The sequence below is a fragment of the Nicotiana tomentosiformis genome, chromosome 6, assembly GCF_000390325.3.
Source record: "Nicotiana tomentosiformis chromosome 6, ASM39032v3, whole genome shotgun sequence".
NCBI classification, from domain to species: domain Eukaryota; kingdom Viridiplantae; phylum Streptophyta; class Magnoliopsida; order Solanales; family Solanaceae; genus Nicotiana; species Nicotiana tomentosiformis.
Window position 1 is genome coordinate 48,922,191 of NC_090817.1, and position 9,836 is coordinate 48,932,026.

A 9,836-nucleotide genomic window follows, 5' to 3' on the forward strand; every position below is an offset into this window, starting at 1 on the left:
CTGATATGGCAACTTGAGAGTTGTTATGACAAAAACATGTCTAGCTCACGACAAAGTGTTACATTATTCCACTTGTGTGAGATTGAAAGTTAAGCAGCCTTATGATGAGCATATTGAATTGAAAAACAAACTCGTCATATCTCTAGTCCTCTCACATAGGATCAAATATTGGCAAAGGTTAAGCTGTGGGAATGATAATAATCTCACAAGTGTTCAACTTCTTTTCATCCTCGTAAGCTTATGGCATAGATTCCTTGTGCTAGTTACTGTTAAGAGTGTAATGCAGCTTTGTGTATCTTGAAACCCATATTATATTCAGGGTGCTAGAATATTCTCATTTCGAGTTAAACTGATTTTTCCCTATATACCAAGAGGCGACTGGTGTCACATAAGTGTTAGCTCTCTTTGAGGCTTACTATTGCCAAATGAGGTACGAATGGAATGAAACAATTGTTGATGTCCTTTTCATGACGCATTTCCTTTAAATCTCAAAATCATGAACATTTTCCCTACGTTATCAATGCCTACTAGGCAACTTTATGACTCGTTTGTTGAACTGATGATGTCACCACAACGAATCACCATGTCACGCTATTGGTAGTAACCTTCATGTCTCTTAGGATATAACCTCCTGAAATGCCGTGCTCAGCACGTTGATGGATTCTTGAATATTTCCAGCAAAATCTCGAACCTCGTTGTTCCTGTTTGTAGCAAATCTATCGAGTATTGCAGGTTCAGGCATGTCAAACAAGAAGCATCATCCCGTGATCAAATATATGGGATAGGAAATTTTATGGTCATAGTCAAGCTAGCACATCTTAGATAAATTGTTGGAGGTTGCCAAAAGTTTAGTTTGGGTGTTCGGCGTGGAGATTTAGAGTTGAAGAAAGTGAATGGGTTATTCTCAATATTTTCTGCATGAGGATGCTATATGAATTGTTAATAAAGGTAAAGTATGTGAAGTCACATTAGGCCTTGTGAAATTTTGAATGGAAATAGGCTAAACTATGAGTATGATGTTTCCCTATTATTGTTCTCCGTGTACCCGATGTTTCATGTGTCTATGCCTAATAAGGTGAAGATAAGGGATAATGGGATTGTGAGGAGCAACTATTTACTATCCTTGTTAGAAATGTCCGGGAGTTGAGATTGTCTCCGTTAATGTGTTATGGCAAAGTCTGTAAGTCGAGGAGACCACATGGAGGGGCAAATGTGTTAAGGAAATAAAATGTTTCCAATTGAGTGTATAGTTAAATGATTGTGATTTGAAAGGTACTTCTGTGTGTTATGATTTAAATATGTGCAGCTCATGTCCAGATACCACTCTTGATAGTATAATTCATGTAATGATGAGATTAGTGACATTGTTATACATGGTAATGATTTGTCAATTTGTGGATGTGTTGTTAGGAATTGTCAGTTACAGGGGAGACTCTGGCTAAAGTTTTGGAAATTTAGGGAGTTAGCCAAATTTTGAAACTACTGGTGTGTGTGAACCAACAGTTGAACCACATTGAATGCTAATGACGGATTTTGACCCTCATTCAAGGACGAATGATCCTGAGCGGGGGAAAATGTAACCCCCCAAAAAATTTTGAAGTATTTCAATGTAAAGCCCCGTAAATTTTGCAAGTGAATTCAAGGTTTTGCGGTGCGAACATTTTGGGTTGAACAATGCACCGGAAAGTAAAGAAATTTTTTTGGCAGAAAAGTGAGTTTATGCGGTCCATTATGCGACCACATAATCACTCTGCGGGCCGCATAATGGCCGCATAAGTGAGCAGGAGAAGGGCTAGTCTGGGGGCAATTATGCGGTCGGCTATGCGACCGCATAACTGTTATGCGGTGCATTATGCGATCGCATAACAGTTATGCGGACCGCATAGTGACCGCATACACGGACAGATTTTTAATCGTTTTGGTCAGTAATTATGTGACCGATATGCGGTCCGCATATCCATTATGCAGTCGCATATGCGACCGCAGAACCTGTTCCGAAGCTCCATTTTTGGGTTTTTAAAACCCGATCCTACTTCGTTAAATACACGCTTTAGGTCATTTTTGAGCAAACAATTTGATGTTTTAGAGAGAAGAGAGAGTGTTTTAGAGAGAGAGGAAAACTCTAAGCTAATTATTCATCAAGTCTTGCTCAAATCTTGGAAGATTAACAAGGAAAAACTCACAAGTTCTTCATCTAAGAGATAGGGATTGCTAAGAATTCTGGATCATTCTAGAGTTAAGGAAGCTCGATTGAGGTATGTTGGCTAAACTTTCTCACTTGGAATTGAATTCCATAATGTTTCTATAAGTTTCAAAGTATGCGTTACGTATTAAAAGGTTATGGCTTTGAGTCGTGTTTCAATGAAAGATAGTATGCCAAATTGTGTGATAAAATCTCAATATTATTAAGACTCTTAATTGCTCATATGTGTACCTAAAGTCTTGATTTGAAAATGTCTTATTGTTGATAATCTATAAAGATGGTTGGAAGTGAAATAAGTTAATTGCGGATATAGAGTGTGGCCAACATGCCAAGAATTTAAGTTATGATTGTGTCTAGTAATGCAAATGATTTGAGAAGATGCGATAAAGAATGTGAAATGCGCCTCGACTCAATTGTTTAAAAATGACTTCGAAGATAGAATTGTCTAAAAGTTTTTGTACTAAATTCATGCCCATTAGTGGCTGCTTTAACTAATGCTTTGATTTATAAATATATCTAGTGTGATTCGAGTTCTATATACTCATGTGTTGAAATTGTACATTGTTATTTATGGGGGAGAGTATTGCAAGAGTAAATGGTGTATTGACTGTTTATGATTTTTCATGTGTGTTTCTATTGTTGGTTGGTATGCTTCATTTTTTGGGAAGAAAGCATTTGCGTTTGAAGTTTCCATTTCAAATGGATTTGAAGTATATGATTTTTAAAATATCCTACATGTTGATACTTGATGGTGATCTTTGAAATTGAAAGAGGTGAAAGTGTGGAATATGAAATACGGCCATCGTGCCAGGAATAAAGAATCTTGTGAATGGCCTAATGAGCCAAGGAAATATTGTCGTTGTGAATGACTGGAAATACTAATGAGAATTCATACAATGTGAAAGATGTAGAGGTGAGTACAATTGTATTTATGATATTTCTGTTTGTAAATCAAATCAAAACTATTTTTGGGAGCATCATTAGCAATACCGAGGAAGGGTGGGTCATAAGACCCACACCTAAAACTACACGTGCCGGTGTAGGGGTGGATTGTGATATTATTCCCCTTAATTGGGATGAAACTGGAACCTTTGTGGATTAGAAAAGTCAACCCGCACGGCATATGTGGGAAGGCGGCCTAGCTGATCGGGTGGAGATCAGACGCCATATTGCGCATATGGTGGTACTACTCTTGGTAACAACTTTCTTTCGCATCACATGTCAAACCACATTGTTCGTGGGGAGATGGCCTAGACGATCGGGAGTGATCGGACTCCGTGCTAACAAAGACGGTGGTATATCGGTGCTAATGATCTCCCAACCAAAAATTATATATGAAGTTTGTATTTTGGAAATTATTATGTTTTAACTGGACGCTTGGATATTGTTGATTGTGACTTGTTGTTTTTATGTGTTGCCTTTTCTTATATGGGCATTCTATTTTGAAAGAGGATTTTTAGTTATACATACTAGTGCTATTCGACAGTACTAACGTCCCTTTTGCCGGGGGCGCTGCATCTTTAATGGATGCCGGTGGTTCTTCAGTAGGAGGCATTGATAAGTGATAGCAGTACACTCTTTTCAGCTGATTTGGTGAGCCCCATTTTATTTCGGGGTCATGTATCTTTTATTTCTCATGTACTGTGTTTTGAGGTATAGTCGGGGCCTTGTTGCCGGCATTTCCATATTACTCTTCTATTGTACTTAGAGGCTCCGCAGACAGGTTGTGGGTTATGGTTGATGTTGGGAATTGAACTAGAAATGTTGGTACTTGGAAATTATGTTTTTCATTAATTCTATAAACTCGTAATGTTTTGGAAATTATGAATGAAGCTACTAATGGAAATGAAAAGGAAGTTGTTAATAAAATCTTTTCAGTGATTGATTAATGGAGTACATGTCCTCTTTATTCATGGATAAGTTTGGGTAGAAGAAAATCTAACAGGCTTGCTCGGTCGGGTTCTCTCGGTTGAGCGCCGGTCGCGCACCCAGAAATGACAATATACAATTTCAACACCTGAGTATGTAAGAACTCGAATCACACTGGATATATTTGTAAAGCAAAGCATTAGTTAAAGCAGCCACTTTTGGGCATGAATTGAGTACAAAACCTTTTAGGCAATTCTATTTTCGAAATCATTTTTAAACAATTGAATCGAGGCTCAATTCATATTCTTTATCGCATTATCTCAAATCATTTGCACTACTAGCCTCAATCATAAATTAAATTCTTGGCACGTCGGACACACACTATACCCCTAATTAAATTATTTTATTTTCAAAAATCTTTATAGATTATCAACAATAAGACATTTCTATTCAAGACTTTAGGTACACATATGAGCAATTAAGAGTCTTAAGAATATTGAGATTTTCTCACACACTTTGGCATACTAGCTTTCATTTGAAATATGATTCAAAGCCATAACATTTTAACACGCAACCCATACTTTGAAACTCATAGGGACATTATGGAATTCGACTGAAAGAGATAAAGTTTAGCAACAATACCTCAATCGAGCTTCCTTACACTCTAAAATATTCCGAAAATCTTAGCGACTTCAATCTATTTTGAAAATGTAATAAATTGAATAAAAATTAGGAGGATGGTCATGGTTCTAGCCCATTTGAGCATTTTATCAAACACTAGGTATGCTCTTAAGGACCTTTTGCGAAAGATTACATCATTCCCCAACCCATTCTCTACTATTTTTAGCTCACAACCTTACCACATTCTTTGATAACACATGCATGCAAGATAACAACTCTCATACCCAAGAATTGTCTCTTTAACTATCCTATTTTGTAAATTTTTGAAATTGAGTGTTAGGACATAGATTCATACCTCTGGGATGAAGACTTCCATTGTTAATCCTCTATGATTGAGCAAGAATTGATGGATAATAGGTTGAAGGTTACTCCCCCACTCTAAGAACTCTCTCTCACTCTAAAGTATCAGGTTTTGCTCAAAAATGGCCCCTTACATCTATTTTAAAGAAGTAGGGTTGGGTCACTATGTGGCCCCCAGACATGTTCTGCGGTCGCATAATGCACCGCAAAACGATTCTGCGGTCGCATAGTGCACCGCAGAACCTCCCTCCAAAAAATTCCAAAGCAGGATATGCGACAAGAGTGTGGCCTGCAAAGTGGTTATGCGGTCACATATTGGCCGCGAAATTTGACATCAAAATGGCCCAGAAAATTGACCCACTCTGCGACCATTATGCGATCCGCAAAGTAGTTCTGTTTTAGCAGAAAAGGCCCAGAAATGCCTACTATGCCTAACATTTTCTTCAACTTTACAGCGAACTGTTCAATCCAAAAAGTCTGAACCGTGGCTTGCAAGCTCGCCGAGAAGAATTTCTACTATTATTATCCTTTATGCCTGCCCTAGCATCACAGAACCCCGGCTTTTAGGAAACATTTTCACGGGGCCTTACAACTGTGCTAGAAATTATAATGAAATTGTGGTTATGGTTGATGTCTCAAATGAGACGACCTAGCCGATCGGGTCGAGATCGGACTCTGCGTAAGAATATGGATGTATTGCGAATTATGGTATATCGGCTTTAAAGATCACCCAACCTAATAACATGGGAATTGACTTGAGAACTTATGTGATCCTTACTTGATGTTTTAGTATTGTTTAAAGCTCTTATTGAACTCATGACTGCTTCCCCCTTGTATTATTATTCATTCTATTGAGATGGTGTTTAGTTTTACATACTAGTACTATTTGATAGTACTAGCGTCCTTTTTGCCGGGGGCGCTGCATCTTTAAATGGATATAGGTGGTTCCATAGCAGGCAGTGCTGATCAGCGATAGTGGTACATCCTCTTCCCAATAGACTTGGTGAGCCCCACTTCATCCCGGGGTCATGTATTGTATCTTTTGTTCATATTATTATCACGTTTTGAGGTATAGCTGGGGCCTTGATGCGAGCACTATCATAACACTCTTTCGTATCTTTTAGAGGCTCTGTAGACACTATGTGGGTTGTACATGGGTGCTAGAAAAGTCAAACAGATTATGTTGTGTTTTGGTCTCTTGTTCCACTCGAATCATAAGAATGTGTGTATCGTGAAACTTAAAAATGATGTGACCAATGAGACAATTTAGAATTGTATTTATGATCTTCCTACTGTCTAATTAATGAAATCATGTCATCTCTTGATCATAGTGAGTTGGGTAGAAAGTATCTAACATGCTTGCTCGACCGGGTTCACTCGGTTAAGCACTGGTCGTGCTCCCCGAGGTTGGGACGTGACAGTGTTGTTGTTGTTGGGTCATTGATGGGGTATGTTGAACTCATTTTTAAGATGAATTTATGGCTGGTTTATATAAGAATGGGATTAATTAGGTAGTTTTGGTTGTATTGCTTTATTTTAGAGAAGAAAAGTCGAAAACATATTTTTAATAACCTGAAAAATCAGTTTTATGTTGCTATAGGCATTGGGCTGTTATAAGGTCATCTTTATAGTGTATTGTGACTAGTAATAAGTAGGAATAACTTGATTATGTCGTGGTTTCTATTCTATTTGTTGATGAATGTCGTAACTTGTGGACTTATTTGAAGCGTTGTGCGTGTGGGTTGTTTCGAGGTGTCCTTGAACCTTATTTTGGCTAGTTCTTGATGATGTAACTTGGACATATTATTGTTGCTATCGTTCTAGTTGTTTTTAGAGTTGCTTTGAATTAGAGGAAAGTTAAAAATATAGGGGAAGTGCTGCCCAATTTTCTAAAAATGAGCTACTAGCTTAGAAATACAATTTAAGCTTTTCCGTAACTTAGCCAATTTTTCTAAACGTCATTATATAGGTTGAAGTACTTCAGGAAGAAGATACATATTGAGTCTTGTATTAAGCATCAAAGGTATGTAATGGCTATCCCTTTTCTTTCATTGGCATGAATTCGTAGTTAAGTACAAGTTGGATGAATCTTATACGAGAAATGCATATTGTAGAGCCCATGCCACAATTGGTGTAACATTTTTCCATATACTTGCATCGCATCTTGTTGAGACGATTTCGCATCAAGTTTATATAATTCCATGATGCTGGACAAAGACAGAGAGTTACATACATACCTTTGTACATTCTACTATATAAATGATATACGTCTTGGCATAAATATATTTTCATTAGCATGGCCACTTGTTCAGTGAGATATTGCTATTGCCTGGCCACTTGGTCCGTGAGAGATATTATTGTCTGGCCTTATGTTCAGTGAGAATTTATATTTGTCTGGCCTTTCAATCAGTGAGAGTTTACTATAGCCTAGCCATTTGGTCAGCGAGTGTTTATATTTGCTTGGCCTTACGGTTAGTGGGAGTTCATTGTTGCGTGGCCACTTGGTTAGTGAGAGATACACTAAGCCCTATATATGGCCGACTAGCTATGATATAACTATATTGCAGTGTATTGAATCGGGACAGGTGACTATATCTCAGAGCATTTTTTGTCTTCCAGTTTACTACGTACTTCAGTTAAGTTTCAACTTTCAGTTATTCTATTGCCTTACATACTCGGTAGCTTATTTCATAGTGACGTCCTTTTTGCCAGTGGTTGTGCATTTCATGCATGAAGGTTATGATAGATAGCCGGATAGATCTTCCCAATAGACAATGCCAGACATCAGTTTGAATGGGAAGCTCCACTACCCCAAAGTTACCAGGTCTAGACTTTTTAGTCCATTTTGTATATACAGACTTGATGGGTAGGTTGGGACCCCGTCCTGACCATGATATAGTTATGTTATCTCTAGAAGCTTGTGGTCGAGTCATGTATGTTTTGTATGCCAATATTATGGCCTTTCCATCCCTTTGTACATGTTAATTTTGGTATTGTTGGTGGTAGACGTTCATGGCGGGCTTGTCGGTTTGCATAGTTATGTATATATGATTGGGTGTGTTTACCCTTCAGGTGTACGACTTCGTCCGCCCTGGTTGATATTGTCTGTTTGCAGGTACACCTCATCGACCTAAGTTGAGGTTTACCCCTCTAGGGTTCATAGTTACAAAGTGGTATGGCTGAGTCTGGCACCGGGTGCCAGCCAAGCCTCTCCAAGTTTGGGATATGACACCTTCTAAATGTTTTGTTCTTTCTTTCGAATGGATGGTAAGGCTAATCTTTATATGAAAAAAGAAAGTGTATACTATAAGAAAGTTAGCTTGTTGTAGTACGAATGTTTCTGAGTTATAATAGTTAAAGTTGGTTGTAATATAAATGTTTTCCAAGTTGCGTAGCTTGGCAAGTCATCCTCTGTATATTAAAGCTAGCCCCTTTGTAGGAATAACATTTGCGACTATAAGTAAATTCACTATTACGTAGCTTGGCAAGTCATCCTTTGTATATTATACTTTGTTGATTATTACGTTGGTGTTATATTGGAATTAGAGCCAAACCATCCTTTTAGAGGGAGGAATAATTTACTAAATATATCTGAGTCATTTTCATCATCCTCTTCCCTCACAAAGATGACTATGTTCCCTATTCTTTATATAACCTTGTCAAAAGATATGATTATATGTATGAAGTAGATATTCTACTTGATTAATAAAAGATGTCCTCCACAGAATTACCTGACATAAACCCTTACTCGCTTTTGCCAAAAAAATAATTTTTCCCATGGTCCCAAATTCGTTCCTTAGTCCAATAAAATCCAAAAGGAGTAAAGTAATATGTTTTCGCTTGAAAAATTGACCAGCAACCTATTCTTGCAACGAGAGAGGAATAATTCATAACTCTTCATATCTCAAATGATTCTCCTATACAATGGAAAACTTATGGTTTTACCAATATCCATTTTGGTGCTATCCGCAGATCTTGCAACGAGGCAGAAGCGTTATGCGGTCATATATGCGACCGCAGATCTATGTCGGGTCTTCATATTTCCAATTTTATAACCCGACGACCATTTCTTTTATCTAGACTAAGGGTTCATTTTTGGGGGATGAACTGTCATTTTAGATAGAGGAGAGAGATATTCTAGAGAGAGGGAAAGGAGGACCAAGGATTTCACTACTCTACTTTGATCAAAACTTGGAATTCCATCAAAAGAAACTTGCTAGGGCTTTAATTTCGGGTTTGGGTTGAGTATGGGTGATGAGGGAAGATTTTTCACATGCATGAGCTAATAGATACTGCGGGGAGGTTGTTGAACCATCTTGGGTGGTTTTGTTCTTAAATTAGTTGAGGGAAAGGTCGGGTCATAATCGTAATAGCCCTTGCCATGCGAATTCCTCTAATCGTGCTTATAATTCTCTCATCCTCTATAGATTGGCATCGTTAGGAGTGTTGGGACATTATTGTGGCACTACAAAAAGCTCTTTCGAGGTATGAAGGCTAAACTCTTCTTCTAGCATCGGAATTCTTGAATCCTTATAAAATTCTATCATGTGTAGTTGAACTTGAAATGCTATTGACGTGGGGGGGGTATTCAAACTAGTAAAATTGATTCCTGATAGGCGTAACATGTTGGAACCCTCATGTGTTAATGATTCTCTAGTTTTGACTTAATTATGTTATACCCCTTTCTGGGAAGAAGATCTTGTATGAACTCAATGTGATTAAACACTCATTTCTCATATGATGGGACCTTGTGAACTTACGCTTGCTAAGGCCAAAGGTGCCA